At 33.8% G+C, this 22500-nt stretch overlaps 1 long non-coding RNA gene across 1 annotated transcript in view; it reads left to right on the top strand.

The window, feature by feature from the left end:
- Positions 1-21678, top strand: part of LOC128248571 (uncharacterized) — a 21984-nt gene extending 306 nt beyond the window's left edge. The window contains exons 1-2 of the long non-coding RNA XR_008264749.2: positions 1-2010; positions 20063-21678. The exon at positions 1-2010 is cut by the window's left edge and continues 306 nt beyond it. This is a non-coding gene — a long non-coding RNA (uncharacterized LOC128248571). The remainder of the gene's footprint in view (positions 2011-20062) is intronic.
- Positions 21679-22500: the final 822 nt, after the last annotated feature.

Here is a 22500-nt window from a genome sequence, read left to right as displayed (position 1 = left end):
TATTTGGCGTGCATCTGTCACCATGATTAAAGTCCACTGGCCTCAGGAGGATGGAAACCTTTAGTTTTAGCAGCATGTGTTTTATTATGCCGTTGACTTCTGCGCTGCAAGCATTAGTAACCTACGACCATTAAGTCTGCAAAACAAGCTGTGATGATTGTTCTCTGTTTATCCAAATACATATGCAATCACACATGATCCATTCTCTCATTGATGTTTTGTCCAACTAGATTGCCAAAGTGGTTTATCAAAATCATCCTAATGGCAGGCATGCAAAAGAAAAAAAAATGTATGTAATGATTCTTATTTCTTTATTGCCCACAGGGGGCTAAACATAGAGGGTTCAAACAATGACATACAAAGGGATTAAGTTGATTACATCGACCCCAGTGCTTAACTGGTACTTATTTAATCGACCCTGAAGGGATGAAAGGCAAAGTCGACCTCGGTGGAATTTAAACTCAGAACATAACAGCAGATGAAATACCGCTAAGCATTTTTCTCAGTGTGCTAACAATTCTGCCAGCTTGCTGCCCTAATGTATGGAATGATATAAGCATAATAATGATAATCACATCGTCCAAAAATAAATTACTGTTTAAATGTGTTTGTTGTTCAAGAAATGTATTTAAGACCATTTGCAATATTTGTCCTTAAATTGATTGTCAAATCACAGATTTATTCATAAAATTTAGGATATCTTTCAAAACTTGAAGGACTGATTCTATGTTTTGTTCGCTGTCAGTATTTGCACCATCTAACACTTGTTAGCACTCATGCTATCAAGCCATGTACACAAGCCATTATCCTGAGATTCTCAAACATTATCAGATAAACCATTCTGGGACATCTTTTCAAGTAAACAGTTCTTAATACCTAACTGTTATCCTTCTTTATTCTTCATTCCCATTACTTCAGCCCAGCCAGATTGTCCTGAAATGTGTATGAAGAACAGTCTTAGATTGTTGACATAAGCATCATCTATATGGTGGAGGCACATGGCTTAGTGGTTAGAGTGTTGGACTCATGATTGTAAGATTGTGGTTTCACTTCCTGGACCAGGTGACACATTGTGTTCTAGATTTCACGTTGCTGCAGTCCACTCAGCTGGCAAAAATGAGTAATCCTGTGATGAACTAGCATCCTATCCAGGTGGGGAATTTATATACCATAGAGACCAGGAAACTGACCCTTATAAGTCGGTATGACTTTTAATTTTACATCAGCTGCATGGTAATTAACCTTACTTTAATTTCTTTAGATTGTGTGTGCACTTTATGAGGCCATTTTAGTTTTTTTCTAGCATAAGTTGAATATATTCTTAAGCATCATTCCACATCTTCAGTATAACCTGGGTGCAATGTTTCTAATTTCAACCAATTTTTGTTTGTTTCTATTGAGCTTTAAGCACCCAATCCATACTGTAAAGTGGTTGGGATTTGGAAGAGTAGCTAGCTGTAAAAACCATATCAAAGCAGACATTGAAACTTGATGCAATCCTTGGACACATTAATTCCGTTCAAACTATCCAGCACATGCCAGCATGGATCCTGGATGTTAGATGATGAGCAGAGGAGGAGGAGGGGCCTCAGTGGAGCCACGGTGTACATCATACTGCACAGATTATATTATTAAGATTCTCAATCAAGGTGCCAGAAAAATCACCTATTACACAGGTTACCAACATCAATTAATAACTTATTTTTCAATTACTGAAATAGCCTTTCAACAATAAAACAATTCTTTCGATTTTATTAAAATTCCTTTTTTTATATATCATATGAAATGTTAGCATTGTTTTTCTCTTGTTTTATATTTTCATGTTTTGAATTATTCATTTCTTCAAGATAGATGAGAAAAAATTATCATCATGACCATGTTTATCGAAATCAAAATTATTAATAAATTCCAGCCCTAACAATGCATCACCATGTGGTATATATGATCCCTTTACCTAATTAAGTTTTATAATCAAAGGCTGTCATCTGTAAGGCCCAGCTTAAAATAGAGGTAAGTGTTACTTTTGTTAAGCCACAATTATTGTAAAAACTAATTCTAATGATCAGTGATCTGAGATTAATTTAAATTTTCAGTCAAGCAGAAAATACACATGTTCTTTGTGTATATCATACAGTTACTAAGGTTTCTCTATCAATGCTTGAGTCTCATCTTTCAACTTCAGTTAATGCTCTTGATAAATATTATACAAGATGGCCATCTAGTGAAAGTATTTCTATTATAGCTCTTTTCTGTAACATCAATTGTTAAGATAACTTCATTTGTGGTGTTATAAATCTAGAACACAGGCTTTGACATCTCCTTTATATGCTCAAATGCGTTTTGTTGTCAAATTTCCCCACAAAAATGGGATACTACATTTAGGAAGTGATGCAAGCAGTGATAAGTGGGCTGAATAATGATCAATAAATCTTTCATAGAATTTAACAAGTTCAAGAAAAGATTCTAATTGCTTCTTGTCCTTTGGTGGTTTTAGATTCATAATTCTCACAGCCACATAGTAACTTCATGAAATATCTACTTTTGTCAGCCTATATTCCAAAAAAGATAATTCATCAGTGTCTAACAGAAATTTAGCTCAATTGATCATCATGCCTGATAACAGAAAACTTTTTCTGATTTTTATCTGCTTTGAAATGTAAGTTTTCAACAGTTTTATCACCAATACATGCATCATCTTGATAAACAATAATATTTCCTATGTTATTTCCAACAAACTGTACAGTTGCTCTTTGAAAAATAGCATTGACTCTTTTAATTCCATATGGAAGACATATCAATCTTGAAAAAATTGTTATTGCTGTATTGGTCATAGTAATATCTGTTGCTTCTTAACACATTTCCTTCTGATGATGTACAGCCTCATATAGACATATTAAAAACTAGTTGATATTCCCATATCAGTAGTTAAACTGTGTAAAGAATCATGTAAGGAAACACAAATGGCAATGATGATAATAACAACAACAACAACAACAACAACAGTAGCAACAACAATGATTTTTCTACTATAGGTACATGTCTGAAATTTTGAGGGAAATGGTCACTCAATTCTATCAACCCCAGAGCTTAACTGGTACTTTTTTTAATGACCCTGAAAGGATGAAAGGCAAAGTTCACCTTGGCAAAATTTGAATTCAGAATGTAATGTTGGAAGAAACGCTGCTAAGCATTTTGTCCAGTGTCATTCTGCTAGCTTGCTGCCTTAGCAATAATAATAATAATCCTTTCTCTTATTGGCACAAGGTCTGAAGTTTGGGGAAGGATGATAGCCGATTACATCGACCCCAGTACTCAACTGGTACTTAATTTATCGATCCTGAAAGGATGAAGGGCAAAGTCGACCTCAGCAGAATTTTTAACTCAGAACATATAGACTGAATCTAATCATTTTGTCCAGCATGCTAACAATTCTGACAGCTCACCACTTTAATAATAATAATAATAACAATAATAATAATTATTATTATTATTATTATTATTATTATTATTATTATTATTATAATAACGAAAAGGTTTTCCACTTAGGCACAGCCAGAATAATGAGGGAAGTATTAGATAGCTGAAAAGAACGAATAGGCTTCAGGTAGTAAGCCTGCTATGCATGCAAGACTCCAGGAGCTCCAACAAAACCTGTGATAAAGCGATGATGATAATGATAATAATAATAATAATAATAATAATAATCACATCATTACTTTGCTTGCTCCATCTACACCGTGTGTGGTGACCCCTTTCTGGATATCGCTAGGCTGGACTAGAATCTCTGAGTTTGCCGGATGCAACACTGTCACCATCATTGGCTTCAGTTTCAGTACTACCATTATTCACAATATTTTGTTTTTTCATTGTCACTCATATGAGGTAGCGATTATGAGGTTGCGCAATTACCAGTGTTTTTATTGTGACACCATCACTAGATGTATCATTAATCAGTCCATGGGAGGCTCCACATGTTTCCTTTCATCATTATTATTATTATTATTATTATATAAGAGATGCCACATCAATATAGCCAGGCTTGTCCATTGGACACTTTGCAACAAGTATGGACTTGACAGAACAAAAAATTAGTATGACCACACCTGAAGGCATCATCGAAAATAAAAATGCAAAGCTCCTATGGGGTTTTATGATTCAGTGCGACCATGAGATAGAGAATAGGAAGCCAGACATAGTCTTAACTGAGAAAGAAAACAAACTATGCTGGATCATAGATATAGCATGCCCAGCTGACAACAAAGTGTGCGATAAGGAAGAAAGAAAAGTCGAGAAATATGACAGGTTAGCTTGGGAAGTTAAGCAGTTGTGGTCAAGGAAAAAGGTAGCAGTAGTACCAATAATTGTCAGAGCCCTGAGAACACTGAGTAAAAATCTAGAGAAGTACGTGAAACAAATAAGGGTGGAGTGCTTGCAGAAAACAGCACTGCTTGGAACTACTAGAATACTCTACAAGGTGCTCAAAAAATAAGAGATGTTATCTTAGTTCACTAGTAGTAAACAGCTGACACCATAGTACATCTCCACCATTAGAAGCTGTGCAAAGGCAATGATAATAATAATCGCAATCATATAGCACGTGAACAGTAAAGGCCATGCCTATATTAGTTGGTGCATTGGGAACAAGAAGCAAAGGAGACTGAAATAGAATACCTGGTAGAGGTCCTACAGAAAATTTGTCTCTTAGGGACAGCAAGGATTATCAGGAGGGTTCTAAGCGCTTGAAAGACTGCTGAAAACTTGTGGATGCCTAAGATTACAGGTAGTAGCCGTTACCTACATGAACCCTACCAGGAATAAGACCGATCCTGAGCCAAACCAAAATAATTATATAATGGTACCTTGACATAAAAAGGAAACATACCTAGAAGAATAACTTCTGTTGTAACATCTTTTATCTTTTACTTGCTTCAGTTGTAAGGCTATGGCGGCGTAAACACAGCAATACCAGTTGGGGAGCTGTGGTGAAGGACAAGCAGAGAGAGAGAGAGAGAGAGAGACACACACACACACACACACACACACACACACACACACACACACACACACACACACACACACACACACACACACACACACACACACACACACACACACACACACACACACACACACACACACACACACACACACACACACACGCGGCTTCTTTCAGATCCTGTCAACCAAATCCACACACAAGCCTTTGATCAATTCATGGCTGTACAGAAGACGTTTGCCCAAGGTGCCGCATAATGAGACCAAACCTGGAACCATGTGGCTAGAAAGCAAACTACTTCCTACACCAAGGCCTATAAATTCCAAAATAAGTTCAGAATGTTTAAGATAATATTAAAGAAGTGCCAATCTCTAACTGTGGAAAGAACCTGTGGAAGAGGTAGACTCAAGAAGACGTAGGACAAAGTGGGGAAACATGATCTTTGAATGTTGGGTCTCACAGAGGCAATGACAAGTGATCAATACCTTTGGCAATTTGCTTCAGAAGACACATCAGGTCAAGTGAAAGCATAGTCGTGGCCAGTGACACTTAAAAGTTACCCATGCTGGTTACGCACATAAAAGGTACTTACTACACTCTTGGGGTGGTTGGCATTAGGAAGGGCATCCAGCTGTAGAAACCAAGCCAAAATCAGACTGGAACCTGGTACAGCTCTCCAGTTTACCAGTTCCAGTCAAACCATCTAACCTATGCTAGCATGGAAAATGGATGCTACATGATGATGATGATGAATATTAAATTGCAAATCCACAATGGAAACTGTAAACAATTTCTTGTACTGGTTTCTTGTACCAGACAAATCAGACACAGCCACTTTTAGAAATAGAAAGGCACATTAAATAAACTAGTGCTACACTTTCTGGAAAGGAAAAAATTAAAAAGAAAAAAAAAAAGGAAACACGTCTATGACTGGAACTTCTTTCCTCATAGTTTGTATGTCAACTTAATCAAGGCTAATGTTGGTCTAAATAACGAGAACAAACAAGGATTTGAAAATAACGTAAAAATGTTGTAACCGAATATATTGGAAATGTAAAGAGAAAATATACATTTAAAATTATTGATGACTTCATCAGTGATAATATCTATAATGTTAACAATGTTGATTGAGAGAACAAGGGAAACGACATAATAAAACTATATGTAAACAAACCAACATTTTCCAGAACACAATCAAAGGTTTTATTAATAAAACCATGACGAGTCAATTATCTAAATGTAGCGTTATGGTTAAAGAGCATCCACTCACCACTAGAACACAAATTCTGTCCAATAATAATGATGATGATGATGATCATAATCATGGTCATGATGGTGGTGGTGGTGCTGCTGCTGCTGCTCATGATGATGATGATGATGATGATGATTTCATCAAACAAATTTTTAAGTTAATATGATGAGGAGCAAGAGAAAACAATGACTCTTTCATCTCTGCTGGATAAAAATGTGTGAAGAGTTTATTTCAGGCATAGCTCTTAATTTGTAATACCATGCATTGACAAAAGCAGGGACTAAGTGCCTGGCAGAATGATTGCTAAAAGTTGATATAAGTAAATTTCACCATTCTGTGATCAATAATGATAATGGTTTCTCCTCCAATTTCAGCAATGTGCATTCAGTTATTCAATCAACTGAAAGGGCTTCTCATTGAGTGAAGTGCAGAGGAATCCATGGTCATTTGTACGTCCATAGTGTAATTCTCAGTCTGAATCAATGTGACAATAAGTGACAAGGTTGCTACTTTGAATTGCAGACACAGGCCATTTGATGGTCTTCTACACAGTTTCTATCTACCCAATCCAACTCACTAGTTTTGATTCAACCCGAAGCTATTGTAAAAAAACATTTGCACAAGACATTATGCAAGGGTATCAAATCTAAGCCCAAATAATTACAAAGCAAATTTCTTCACCATTTGTCTAACACTGTATCTAGTAAATTAGAATCAGTTCCAGTCAAATATGAAAGTTAATTTAATTACCAGCACATCTCATTCAAATCTGTGTGGTCTTGTACCAATGTCAGTAATTACAGTTAAATTCATCAAAGGCAGTAAGCTGGCAGAATCATCACCAGAATCAAGGCGGCGAGCTGGCAGAATTGTAAGCACGCCGGGTGAAATGCTTAGCGGTATTTCGTCTGCCATTACATTCTGAGTTCAAATTCTGCCATGGTCGACGTTGCCTTTCATCCTTTCGGGGTCGATAAATTAAGTACCAGTTACACACTGGGATCGATGTAATTGACTTAATCCCTTTGTCTGTCTTTGTTTGTACCCTCTATGTTTAGCCCCTTGTGGGCAATAAAGAAATAAGAACCATTAGCATGATGGACAAAATGCTTAGCAGCATTTCATCTATCTTTACATTCTGATTTCAAAATCTGATGAGATCAACTTTATCTTTCATTCTTTTCAGAATCGATAAAATAAGTATCAGTTGAGCATTGGGAATCTTGTTTCTGGTATAGAATTTATTGTCGTTATGTTGAAGACAGGTTTGTTACATAACGTGTTTCTTTGGTATGTTTAATTGAAGAAGTGTGCCATTTTTCTTGATTTTTTTTCTTGTTTGGTTTTTGCGTTTCCTTGTAGTTCCTTTTGCTCTTAGTTAATTGAAACACACTGAATAGCTAAATGAAACCAAAAGTATACCCAGTTTACTGAAAATAATAGCTATGACATCACAGTTTTTTAAAGAATAAAATATATGTCCTTTTGAAAAGAAAATAATATTATTTTTAATTTTAAAAATGGGTTACCATATCATGTTTAACTTTCTGCATTGCTGAACATTATTCTTCGTCAATAACTGCGACAGATTAACTCACAAATATTTGGGGTTCCTAGGTCTATATCTGAATCTGTATTACTCTAAGCTGACATTCTTCCACTATGACTGTAAAGTTTTGCCTGAGTTCATAACTCCAGCAACTTTTATTGAGACTTATAAAGCAAACTTTATACATAAAATAGCATTGAGAAGTTCCAGTTCTATTTTATATCTTTATTTTGAGTTTGTATTATTTATACAACTAAACATTCTTTCAACTTCTGCATTGGAGTGAGGAAGTATAAACGTTGAAATAGAACAGTCTGTAAGGTCTATAAAGAAACTGTATTCAGACACATCATTATATTGATAAACTTCTCTCTAAAAAAAAAAAAAAAGGATAGTATTAGTTTTATTGGTCTAGTGCAACAAATGGATTATTTGAAATTGATATTCAGCAATAGATATGGATTCTTTTGATGTCCTCAAATATTCCATCAGTTTGAAAACTGAGCTTTATTCTTTGACTGGTTAAAGAACATTTCTAACAGAGAAAAGTATGCAAAAGTATACATTTCTTAGAATTTCCACACTTTCTGGTAATCTTTATTTGGGTTGTTTGAATAAGTATAAAATAAATTGTTCACTTTCTTATACTCACTTGTCAATTGTTTTACTTTCAAATCTACAACCGAAATAGAGCTCAGGACCTAAATATTCTTCAGTATTACAAGGAAGTTTAAGGTGGGAAGCTGGCAGAATCGTTAGCCCACTGGGTAAAATGCTTAGTGGCATTTCGTCCATCTTTACATTCTAAGTTCAAATACTGCTGCAACCATCTTTGTCTCTCGTCCTTTTGTGGTTGATCAAACAAGTAGCAGTTGAGTATTGAAGTTGATGTAATTGACTCGCCCCCACCCCTCACAGTTGCTGGCCTTGTGCCAAAATTTGAAATCAATATTACACAGACGATAGGGCTGCAAGCTGTTTGAATCATTAGCATGCTAGACAAAATGTTTGATGACATCTTGCTCGTCTTTACTTTCTGAGTTTAAACTCTACCGAGGTTGACTTTGCCTTTCATCCTTTTAGGATCGATAAAATAGTTATTAGTTGAACACTGGGGCTGTTGTAATTGATTTAACCCTCTCTCCCCAAAAATTCTTAGCTGTGTGCCAAAATTTGAAACGAATATTACAAGGAAGTTTATTAACTACAGAGGTTCTCACAAAATATTACCTTTTAATAATCATTTAATAACTTTTATTTATTAATAGTCTTCATTTACTCTTTTACTCTTTTACTTGTTTCAGTCATTTGACTGTGGCCATGCTGGAGCACCGCATTTAGTTGAGCTAATCGACCCCAGGACTTATTCTATCCGTCTCTTTTTGCCGAACCGCTAAGTTACGGGGACGTAAACACACCAGCATCGGTTGTCAAGCGATGTTGGGGGGACAAACACAAACACACATACATATATATGTATATATATATACATATATACGACGGGCTTCTTTCAGTTTCCATCTACCAAATCCACTGACAAGGTTTTGGTCGGCCCGAGGCTATAGTAGAAAACACTTGCCAAATGTGCCACACAGTGGGACTGAACCCGGAACCATGTGGTTGGTAAGCAAGTTACTTACCACACAGCCACTCCTGCATAAGTTTTATTTACATGTCAAATCGTACAGTATTAATATTTGAATATTAAGCATAACAAATACGCCAAGTTATTTTTCTATGAATATATTCCATAAATTTTCAACAATATAGCACTTTACAATATTTCTCAAGCTATGGGCTTATTAATTTTCCTACAGTTGATTCAATAGATAACCAGAGTTTAGTGGGTTTTCTTCATTATTAATTACTTAGTATGGGCTTTTAAAAAGTCTTTTGATAAGCAATTAACAGAAACTTAACATAGCTAGCTGAAGAATATGGTATACATATTGAACTAAATAAGGGAAGAAATTTTAGCTTGTACCTATTAATGTACACAATTGTTAGTTCCACCCATAACACTAACTTTATTAGTATTAAGAACTCTAAGATTCTTTATGTTTATTTTTTTCTTATTAATTCAGATTTTTAAGCATTCTCAATGCTGTCAAAATTACATTTTGTGATTTGCTGTATTTTGATAAGATGTGTGAAACTAAGTAAAATCGCTGTCTTCCACACATACAAGCTTGTACTTTTACAGATGCCAGTACCACATAAAATGCACCCATGCCAGTACTGCATAAATGCACCCACACTGGTGGCATGTAAAAAGCACCTGGCACACTCTGTTTAGTGATTGGCATTAAGAAGGGCATCCAACTGTAGAAACTGTGCCACAACAGACAATTGAAACCTAGACAGCTCCCAGCTGGACAGCTCCCTGTCAAACTGTCCAACCCATCTCAGCACGGAAAGCATGGAGAGTGGACATTAAATGATGATGACGATGATGATTATCATGATGATCATGAAGATGTAACTTTGGTGGACAAAGTAAAGACATTTGTATTATATGTTTTTTTTTTTGCAAAAATATATATTAAAGCCATCCCAGACATTTTCCCAACAGTAATATCATTTCACTCATTCAGTAATAAACAAAAGAATTTCAATCTTCTATGTCACTAATTAAGTCATTCTCAAAATGAACACTGATCACATTTTTTATCACTTCTAAATACTTTGTATGGTGCATTTTTAATTTAGAACTCATTTTACCATCATTAATATTCTTTTTGCATAAATCACCTAAATAATCACTATTTATTATTGTGTTATGGCAGCTCATAAACATGGCAAAGGTTTCCTTCAAGCCTAACAGGTTTGTTGCATTTAGGTTTAATATATTGAAGCAATGACATTGGTTTCACAAGGCCTTTTTTTTTTTACTTCATATTTATAAACATAGACCCAGGTGTGGCTGTGTGGTAAGAAGCTTCATTCCCAACCACATGGTTCTGTGTTCAGCCCCATTGTATGCCACCTTAGGCATGTCTTCTACTATAATCTTGGGCGAACCAAAGCATTCTGAGTGGATTTTGTGAAAGGAAACTGAAAGAAGCCTGTTGCATATGTGTGCATGCATGAGTGTGTGTATGTGTGTATGCATGTGCGTGTGTGTGTGTGTGTGTGCGTATGTGTATGTGTGTGTGTATTTTTGTTGGTTTGTTTGTCACCCACCACTGCTTGACAACTGGTGTTGATTTGTTTATATTCTTGTAACTTAGTGGTTTGGTAAAAGAGACCAACAGAATAAATACCAATACTTATAAAAAAAATATGTACTGGGGGGTCAGTTGGTCAGTGCCCCATCATGGCCACAGTTCAATGACTGAAACAAGTAAAAGAAAAGGTAAGAGAGAAGAACTAGAGTATTTTGCATTTATGTCATATTTCTTTATATTTTTTTAAAATTTCTTTTACTTGTTTTAGTCATTAGACTGCAGCCATGCTGGAGCATCACCTTGAAGAATTTTCACCAGATGAATCGACCCCAGTATTCATCTTTTAGGTCTAGCACTTATTCCATCAGCCTCATTTGCCAAACTGAAAATTATAGGGGTGTAAACCTAACAACACTGGTTGGCAAGTGGGAGTGGGGAGGATAAACACAGATAGACACACATACACACACTTAATGGGCTTCTTTAAGTTTGTTTACCAAATCCACTCACAAGGCTTTAGTCATCCTCATACTATAATAGAAAAGATTTGCTCAAGGTGTCACACAATGGGACTGAACCCAGATCCATGCGGTTGGGTAGTAAACGTTTTATCCCATGTGCCACACCTGCAAACTTTGCAATGAAACAAAGCAGTTTTTTGTTGTCAATCTCAACTGTTTCTTCCTTTTTTAAGATACATTTCTAAAACTATTCTCTTCCAAAATTTGTTTATTTTCCTTTTTTGGCAGAGGAGGCTTTCAAATTCATAGAAAAACCATACTTTATTGGACAATTTTCAATTCAGTTGGTATCAATTATTCACTTTGCATGTAACTTTTTGAGAAGAAGAATGCATATATAAAATGATGTATATTAAGAGCAATATGGCATTTATTCTATCATTTTAAAATATAACAGATTAATTATATTTTTAACTCTTTTAATTACAACCTGCCCAAGATTGCCTTGGCTTTATGATACAAAGTTCCTGTATATCCCATAAAAATTCCATGCTAATTTATGTTCCAAAGACCAGCTTAATAATGATAAAGTTATTTTACTAAATTCTTCATTATTTTCAAAATAATTGGGACCAAGGCAATGTATTTCCTCAGAAATTTTACAACAAAGGGGTTATTTAAAAAAAAATAAAACTTATTCATTTCTCTCTACTTCAAAATTGATGAAAGCAACATATGTTAAAATGACAAAATGATATATTTAAAATTATATGTCTTAATTTCTTAGAAAAAAGAAGAAAACAGCATATATTAAGAATGTTGACATAAGTTCATCAAATTGTCAGTCGTTATATTTTTTTAATCTAATCATGAAAAAATTTTTCAAGCACTTGACAATTTTTAATTCATGTTGATGGTATCAACTTGAATCCTTATTCAATTGTTCTGGAAGGCACAGCTGTATTCAGCAGAACCACTTTTTCCCTGCATCACTTACATTCATTTTCAAAAGTAACGCTTTCTCTCAATTGATCCCTCAGAAGCCAATTCTCTCCAATCCATTAGAAATGGAATGGATGAATCTCAGCTACAAAAGAAAGCAAGAAAAATTTCTTTAAAAATTAAATGTTCTAAAAATAAAATGTCTACAGAACATCAACAGTTCTTAATTCAAGTTGAGAATATAAAGAAAAGCAACGTGGATTTCTCAGTATGTTTTTCCTTCCATTGCAAAAGGAATGAAATAATTGCAATTCTCTGGTATGCATAGAATTAGAACTTGGAAGTGTTCATGTAAAGTTGCAGAAGAAAAGGTGGAAACATTTTTTACAACAGTCCATTAATAATAAAATCTTTCTAAATAAACAATATTGATAGAGGAAGAAAAATATTAATGAAGTGGTTCAGAAAGGGAACAATTTTTTGAAAATTCCAGAGTAAAGTTTAAGCAAATATTTGGCTTCCTTTATATAGCTAGAGGAATGATGCAAGCCATTCATCAATGGTCTTTTGAATTGGTGTGAAGTGGTTCCAGAAGTTGTAATTGAGAGGAAATGTCACCTGTGTAAAATCATTTCACAATGGACCCTGCAAAACTTAATACAACTTGGTGAACCCAGACTCATCATAGAGATAGATGACAGTGTCTTTGCAAGAAGTATTGTTTTGAAAATATGATGCAAAAGAAGTTGTCTTAGAATTTAATTTTATTAGATGTGTGACAAAGGAATGAAGTTACTTCATTGCTAATAATTCTAGATTATGTTTTACCAGGTGTCGTTATATAGTCTAAGAAGTATACTATAATATTTGTTTGATAAGATACAACTATTGCACAATTAATCAACAAGCCAGTTTTGTTGATATAGATAGTGAAGTCACTACAGACCCTAAGGGGACTCTGTAGTGGTGCAACAATTAATGGGATGCATATCAGCATGGTAGTAGGGTAGCTGGGTGAATTTAAGTTACATAAAGACAAATCACAGTTGCTTTGTTTTCAATAGTCTGTATGGTATAGACTTTATTAATTTTTTTTTAATATTTATAATTTTAAATGTATGATTAGATTATTTTTAATACATATCATTTTGCATTTACTTTGATGAGTGGGATACGAATAAATGTTTTATTTTTTTTATTATATACATATATATTTAAAGAATAAGTATTTTATCATTTTTAATAATATCTTGTTTCAGTTATATCTTTTTCTTTCTCCATTTTTTTCTATTTATATATAATTTTGAATACACCATTTTATCATTTTTAATATAATATATAGTTTTCATTAATTTTGAAATGAAGGTGGAATGAATAGGTATTTTACCAATTTTATTTTGCATACATATATCATTCTAAATATATTGTTTTAATTTATTTTAAATTGGAGGGGGACAAATAAATATTTCATCATTTTAGATATATCTCATACATTAAAAAACTTCAAGCGTAAAACTTAAGTTTTTTAATTTAAGTTTCACTTTTCTAAATTTCACTTCTTAACACTGAAAACAGAAAGTTGGTTCAGTTTCAAAAAAGCAAACAAGTGCCAGTTCCACCATAGAGTTAGTTATGGATATAGGCAGCAGGAAACCAAATAGAATTTACATCATTACAACTGTAACAACAGCACAATTCATAAGTTCAATGGACTATGCTGCATCTATTATGCACATGCCACCATTATGAACATGCCACTTAAAAATCATGAGTATGTTGAATGCATTCACATAAACAAGTGTAATTAATAAATCTTTCTAATTACATTTATAGGACCAGTTACATTATAGCATGCAATTTATGCATGATTTAGCATTTTAATTACTGCATTTTTTAAATGATATCCACAAATTCATAAACCATAATGGGCTCTCACATACTTGCCCATACAAACCACCTTTTCCCACTTAGCTGAATAATTACCACAATATGCCAACAGCAAGCTGTATTTTAAAGTAATATATCAAATATAACTGTTTCAATACTGGCAAATGTGGCTAGTTCACAAATGTGCCAGTCATACCATAGAGTGTGATTAATTTATCTAATTCAAATTACAAAAAAAAGAAATAGCTGCAATATGCTAACTTGGTGTTGGTTTCAATTATTAGCACTCAACCAGCAATTGTGGGGGAGCAGGTAAGTCAATTACATCAACCTCAGTACTCAACTGGTACTTATTTTATCAATTCCAAATAGGTGAAATGCCAAGTAGACCTTGGCAGAATTTGAACTCAAAATGTAAAGTAGGACAAAATGCTGCTTAAGAATTCTTCCACTTCAATACCTTGTGCTAGTTTAATATTGGTTTCAAATAAAAAGAGGCAAGCTGGCAGAAACGGTAGCATGCCGGGTGAAATGCTTAGCGGTATTTTGTCTGCCATTATGTTCTGAGTTCAACTTCCGCCGAGGTTGACTTTGCCTTTCATCCTTTCGGGGTCGATAAATTAAGTACCAGTTATGCACTGGGGTCGATGTAATCGACTTAATCCGTTTGTCTGTCTTTGTTTGTCCCCTCTATGTTTAGCCCCTTGTGGGCAATAAAGAAATAAGAAATGTTAGCAGGCTGGGCGAAATGCTTAGCGGTATTTCATCTGTCTTTACGTTCTGAGTTCAAATTCCGCCAAGGTCAACTTTGCCTTTCACCCTTTCAGGGTCAATAAATGAAAGCAAAGGACATATTTCAATGATTTTAGTTCTCATCAGCAAAGCATATTCACTTGACAGAAATGTGATTTGGTATGTTTAGAGATAGAGTGAATACAAGGACTGATTATGTATATCAACAACACAAATAGGAACATCTCTTTTGGTCAAATTCCATACCTATATAATCAGAAAATGTTCTTATTAATTCCAGTTGTTTTTTGGCATTGTTAATTCTTCAAGTCATCTAGAAAGAAACTATGAGTTACATTAATATTTCTGACAGTTGAAGATCCGGGCATTAACCATTTGCAGTAGGAATGGAATGATAATGGCTTCAGTGCCAAAATGAAAAGAAGTACAGAAAGACTATCTCCCTGGAATATTCCCTTTGTAATGCCTATACTGTTAGAAACAATTATTTTGTTCTCAGTTGTAAGGCTAAGAATAGTTGTCCATGTCTTTGTGAGTCTCTTTCTATAGCAGCAATTAAAGTAGTAGGTATCTTTGCCAGATGTAGATACTTCAACAGCCATGAATGGGGGATAGAGTTGAATTCCTTTTTATAATCAAGCCGTTAATATTTTTCATACAAATTCCACATAATGCGTATTGGCCCTACCACCTTGGTTAAGGTTAATACGCATTATGTACTATTTGTGTGAAAATTCCTAAATGTTAAGTTTTATTCCTAATTCACCTGAAGAAAGTACTTTTTTTTTTTACATGATATAATCGTTTTCTTCATCAATAAAGAAAAGATCTCAAACAGCTGTAGTGAACCTTAACTCTTGTATCATTGTTTATCTATATATATGACAGAGTTTTTGTATGTGTGTGTGTGGGTGTGCATATGCATGCGCGTGTGTGTGTGTGTGTGTCCACGCATGTGCACATTCCATATGGATTTGAAAACTGAGTTTACCAATTTTGACATATGAGGTCTCAAACGATTCAGTAATCTTTCAGCTACCAAATCATTTTTACTACAAAAATGACCTCGAAAACGAGGTTGGGTCGCACAATTTTGAGGTCTTTGGCTAAGGCCTAAAAATGTTTAGAGAATAATGAGAAAATTTAAAAAATACATGGAGTTTTACTTGGAAATGAAACTTTGAAGATATACTGTTAGCTTTATTAGTATTATTTTGTAGATAATCTTTTAATGTGAAGTATGTTTGTGTGTGTTTTGTTTAGTCCAGAGTTGCCTTTGATGTAGCAGACCCATCATAAATATATATATATATATATATATATATATATATATATATATATATTCTTCCTGAAATACTGTAAATCTGTGTATTTCTTTTGAAGAAAGGACATGTTTTAAGAGAGATTTGGCTGCTATTTGTAGCAGCTCAAGTTATCACAGAGACACTTCTGTGTGTGCGTGTGTGTGTGCACGCACGTGTTCATGTGTTCATGCGTGTTTTGTTGTGGTGAACAAAATACTTTTTCTCAGAATATTTTGCACAATAATTTTTAAAGAAATTTGGATATCTTTCTTACTGCTAACCATTCAACTTCAAATTACAATTGTTAATTGTTGGAAGTCAAGCAAACTGAGATTTACATATAGTGTTGTCATATAGAGTGGAAGTTCAATATAAACTTTTGAACTCATTATCTTGTGGTTAGTAATCCATTAACTTAAATTTGAAGCCATTAAGTCATTAAACATTATTTTACCTGGTTCAGTCTTTCAACTGACGCTTTTATGGAGTATCACCTTCAAACATTTAATTGATCATACTGACCTCAGTACGTATTTCATTCTGGCATTTATCTTATAGATCTCTACTTGATGAACTGCTAACTTTGAGACATAGTGGGACACAATACTCAATTTAACAACAAATGTAAACATACACACATATGTTAGGTGCAAGAATGACTGTATAGTTGAGAAGTTTGCTTCCCAACCACATGATTCCACGTTCAGTCCCTCTGCATGATATCTTGGGTGAGTGTTTTCTACTATAGCCCTAGGCCAACCACAGATTTGTGACTGAATTTGGTAGATGGAAACTGCAGAATTGTTCATCAGAAAATGACCAAAGAACATATTTATAAAGAAAAATTGTTTGCTTCATACTCCTCGTGTGCCAATCCTGCTCATAAGAAGGGAACAAATAATACAATGTGGCTGTAGGTCATAACACCCGGGCAATGTCAGGGTGCATTGCTAGTGCATATATGATATATATATATGTATGCATATATATATATATGTATATATATATATATATATGTGTGTGAAGGCACATGGCTCAGTAGTTAGAGCATCGAGCTTACGATCATGAGGTTGTGAGTTCGATTCCTAGACCAAGCTGCATGCTGTGTTCTTGAGCAAGACACTTTATTTCACATTGCTCCAGTTAACTCAGCTATAGAAATGAATTGTGACATCACTGGTGCCAAGCTGTATTGGCCTTTGCCTTTCCTTTGGATAACATTAGTGGTGTGGAGAGGGGAGGCTGGTATGCATGGGTGACTGCTTGTCTCCCAATAACAGCCTTGCCCAAACTTGTGCCTTGGAGGGTAACTTTTTAGGTGCAATCCCATGATCATTCATGACCGAAGGGGGTCTCCTCCTCCTGCTATATATATGTGTGTGTGTGTGTGTGTGTTTGAGTGTGTGTGTGCATGAGTACATCTATATATATGTATATATTTAAGAAAAATGTTGTGATCAAGAAGATGAATCTCAGTGACCTTTTATGGGCACAATTTGTGACAAACTATACCTTTTTTTGCTGAGCTCAAATTACATTTGCCGACCCATGAAAAACAGACCTCCACCAACTATTCTGCCTATATATCTGTTGGTTCACACCTTTCAATGCCGTATGGAGACCTCAAAAGACATTTTAAGATCCACAAAAATGTAAACTTAACTGAAGCTCTTGGTGGTCCAAATCAGATATGCAATCTATGTGGGTGTCTTTTCAATACATTTTCGGGTTTAAAAAGCCACAACAGACGCCATGATAGATCTAAGGTGTAGGTGCAAGAGGTGGTCAGACTCTGCCTAAGGAGTAGACATTCACCATATGTATATGTGTATATATATATATATATATATATATATATATATATATATGCTTATATTGCATCAGATTATAAAGAAGATATTACAAGTGACAGGTATCAATTTTCTCTACCAATCATATTGAAAAGATTTTCCCATGTTAAACTCTCTTTTTTTTTTACAACATAATCTGTATCAACGACTGTATCTGTACCATTGACTGACCAAAAAGGAAACATAAAAAGTAATGAAAATTCTGGTCTTCACTCATGTATTTAACAGTAAAAAATGTCGTTATACTAAGATCGTTATTGTAGCAAGAGCTAGTTGACATAAACTACCTACTTAACCGTATATATATAAATCTCCATAGCAGATATATTCTGGAAATTTCACCAATGCAGTGACAACTTAATATTTCATTTTATTGTATTACATTTTTGGGGTTAGTTATGAATCTGTTAGTTCTTTTTTTTTTTGTTTTGGTTTTTTTTTTTTTTTGTTGCTTGGACAGTTATTTTCCATTTGTTCTGTGTGTCATTTGTCTACTTTGCTTAATTCAACGTTCTTAAACATTTCAGCAATGACATCCCATCGTTTTTGCTTAGTTCTTTTTTTTAAGTATAATATAAATAGAGCCATATTATCTAAAATATCTTTCCATTCCCTTTTAAACAGTAAGATGAAATTTGAGAGGAGATTTGACTTCTATGTCAAGCAAACTGAGAAACCATGTAGAGACAGATTTTCTTCCCCAGTTCCAAATTGGCCTTTTTCCTCTGTAGTTTCAAATTCTATTAGACATCCTGTAAATATATTTGACTCAAGTTTAAAGGAAGAAAAATACAAATTGTGATGCTAGGATGTATTAAGTGGATGAACTTTCTGCTTCAGATAGATAATGGTTTAGCAGGTGATCCCAGAGTTCAGTATTCTAAATTAGGCAAATTAGTGGGTGGCTGGGCTAAACAGTGATGTGTATTTGCCTCAAGCATATTTGCACTGGTAATAACCTAAATTAAAATTAGGACAAAATCTGTTTTGTTAATGATTTAAGAAACTGGGTTTAGAAAGCTTGACACACACACATTTTTAACAATGGCATTTAGGGAGCTAGGTAAACAATCTTCTACAGGTGTTTAAGATGTGAGACAAACATCCATTTGAAGACTGGTTGGAGAGCAGTAGTTCCTTTTTAGGGTGAGAGGTGGCTCCAAATTTAGATAAAGTTTGAGTCATGGAAGTTTTACATTGGTAATTTACTTGACACATTTTTGTAGTTAGATTCCCAAATTAATCCTATGATTTAAGGATGCTGATATCTTAGATGAAAAATTAACAACATTCAAAATTATCTTTTTTTTCATTTTACTCACAACAATTGTTGTTATTCATCAGTAGAATATTCAGGCCAAGTTACATTGACCCCAGTGTTCAAATGGTACTTAATTTAAGGATGACAGATGAGGTTTGCCCTGACAGCATTTGAACTCAGAACATAAAGTCAGTACAAATTGCCACCAAGCATTCTCCCCAGCATAGTAACGATTCTACCAGCTCCCTGCCTTATCCTTGTACAGTAATTATAAACCTGCTTATTTCCTCTTATTCAGTCAGCAGGAATGAAACATTGCCTTTGCTTAAATTGTTGTCCAGCATATATTAGGTCATCCAGTGTATGCCAGTGTCCAAATCTTAACTGGAACTCTTTTCTTTATTCTTTACTAGTGATAGGATCAGTATCAATTGAATATCATGATTGACTTTATTTGCTTTGAGTCTTGTTGCTTGTATTTATGAAATATGAAAGTGCTACCATTGCTTGCTATGCTGACAACACAATTATATTTTCCCAATATTAAGAATGTTTATTTTTCTTTTTAGATTTATTTTACTATTCTTCTGCAATATTGTTACCACCTCTCTTTGTTATGTCTTTTTTTTTTTGTTGACAGAAAAGAAAACATTTTGGTTGTTGCCCTATGAATACATTTTAAAGAACACTGGGGAGATTAATGAGTAAAATTGTCATGAACAAAGACACAAGCAAATTCAAAGACAGAGAAACATAGAAATGAACCAAGAGGATAGCAAATGATTTCCTGGAAATGATTTATTCCACTTTGCAAGATCAAATACACAATAGAGTTCAGTGAGGCATTAGTGCTGATAAATATAAGATGTCACTTATAACAGGAAAAACAAGAGATAAACATAGCTCAAGTTACATTTAAAATGATGATACGGTTGTGGATAGAAGATAATCACACACAGATGAGAAGCATGAAAAACTTCGAAATTTTGTAATGAAAATCCAACAATTGAAAGAGACAGAAGAAAATCATACCAATACCTGTTCAGTTAAGGTTGGCCTGAAACTAAAGAAGTCTAACGATACATGCTTTCATTAATTTCTATCAGTCTAGGTTATTAAAAAAACAAAAACAGAACCAGAAAATATAGTTGAATATTTTACCAGTTAAACAATTTTTTTACATTGGAAATTGAATAAAAATTTTAGTGCTCAATATTTTTTTTTTTTTTTACATAATTTCAACATTTTTGTTGGCAATGAAAGAAAGCTCTGTGTGAAAAAAAAATTAAATAAAAGAAGATAATCACACACAGATGAAAAGCATGAAAAACTTCGAAATTTTATAATGAAAATCCAACAATTGAAAGAGACAGAAAAAAATTATACCAATAGCTAAATCAAAATAAAAAAAAAACTTCCTAAAATTCATTTAAAGAAAATGATTAAAATAGCCATTATTTTTTTTTTATAAAATAGAAGAATGCTGAGATATATAAAACAATTTCAGATATTGACGGAATGTTATAAATTTGTCACGTAAGTGTATCAGCATTTAAATCTACCTTAACACATGGCTGGCTTTATTTTTATTGATTTCAAAGGGATTGAAGGAAGTGTTTGCATAATCAGGAGGAAAACCCAGTCAACACTGAGGCTTTTCAGCCAAACATCTGTAATTTCCGTATTTTAAGTCTTACCTTTCACCTTGTCTTCCTTTTGCCTGTAGAGCATAAGCATGTTGTATCACACTTTATATATATGAATAAACCAATGTATCTCCCAATTTCTATAGCTAGAATGCTTATATCAGCAAAAGTTAAATTGTAACACAAAAGGCCATCTAAAAACTATGAACTACTCAGTGGCTCATAAAGGCATTAAATTTCTAGAAATTTTGGAGAATTGATGGATACCCACATAACATTCAATCACCTTATACATGTTCACAATGTAAAATACTGAGCAACCACAAGAATACCATAACTTGATGAGATTACCACAACCACCATTCAAAAAGCTAGACATAAGTGAGGCCCAATCTAGACTCTCGTTATGTCGAATATTTGTCATAAAACTCTCTGAAGCCAATAATATGCATATACTCTATCTGTAACACAAACATATGTTGAATTACATATGTTGCGCATGATTTTCACATTTTTTATTATTGTATTTTTGAAAAGTTTTTTACAATGTTGAAGAGTGTTAAACATTAAAAATTATTTTGTAATGTTCATAAAGTTCAGTAAATACTTTCATATGTTTGTTGTAATCATCAGTTTTGAAACTGTATTAATTGATAGTTGAGATGAGTGCTTGGCAACTGTAGTTAAATGACTGACTTGTTCCTTTTTACACATTTTAGAAGGCTCCGAAAAGCTGAATTTTTGATCTACTGCATTAAATGCCCTAATTGCTAGGAACTGTATATTGGCGAGACAGAGAATGCATGCTGGAATGCTCATGAGTTCACAGACAACAAATCCGGAAGACTAATGTTCACCAGATTTCATTGAGTAAACATATAGAAACATGTGGTTAGAAAATATTTCTAATTTATCCTTTCCACAACTACATAACACTAGTAAGGTTGAAAGAAAGATAAAAGAAAAATGTTTTAATAAAATGTTCAAACCTGTTCTGAACGGAAATAACAACAATAATATGACAACCACTTCATGATATGGATTAAAAATATCTTTAACATATGAATATAAGCAAATTGCAGAAGACTCCCACCGATTGGAATAAAACTGATTGAAACCAACTAAGTTTGATCACTCATAAATTCATTACATGTAAACTGCAAGGTAATTGGTTAAAATAAAGGTGGAATTAATGTCAGTAATATTAGTGCGTCTGGCAAAACATGATGTTTAAGATGCATGCTGATTGGTAAAAACCGTAATCGAAAAATTCAGTTTGTCAGAACCTTTTAAAAGGTATAAAAAGGAAGTCAGTAATTTTACTACAGTTGTCAAGCACTCAACTCAGCTGCCAGTTAATAAATTTTGAAATCTGATGATTACTACAAACGTATGAAAGCATTAATTGAATCTTATGAGCATTGCAAAATAT

Source organism: Octopus bimaculoides, chromosome 8 (assembly GCF_046866305.1).
Source record: "Octopus bimaculoides isolate indiv1 chromosome 8, ASM4686630v1, whole genome shotgun sequence".
NCBI classification, from domain to species: domain Eukaryota; kingdom Metazoa; phylum Mollusca; class Cephalopoda; order Octopoda; family Octopodidae; genus Octopus; species Octopus bimaculoides.
Note: the sequence above shows the minus strand (reverse complement) of the source record. Positions and strands in the feature narration are given on the sequence as shown.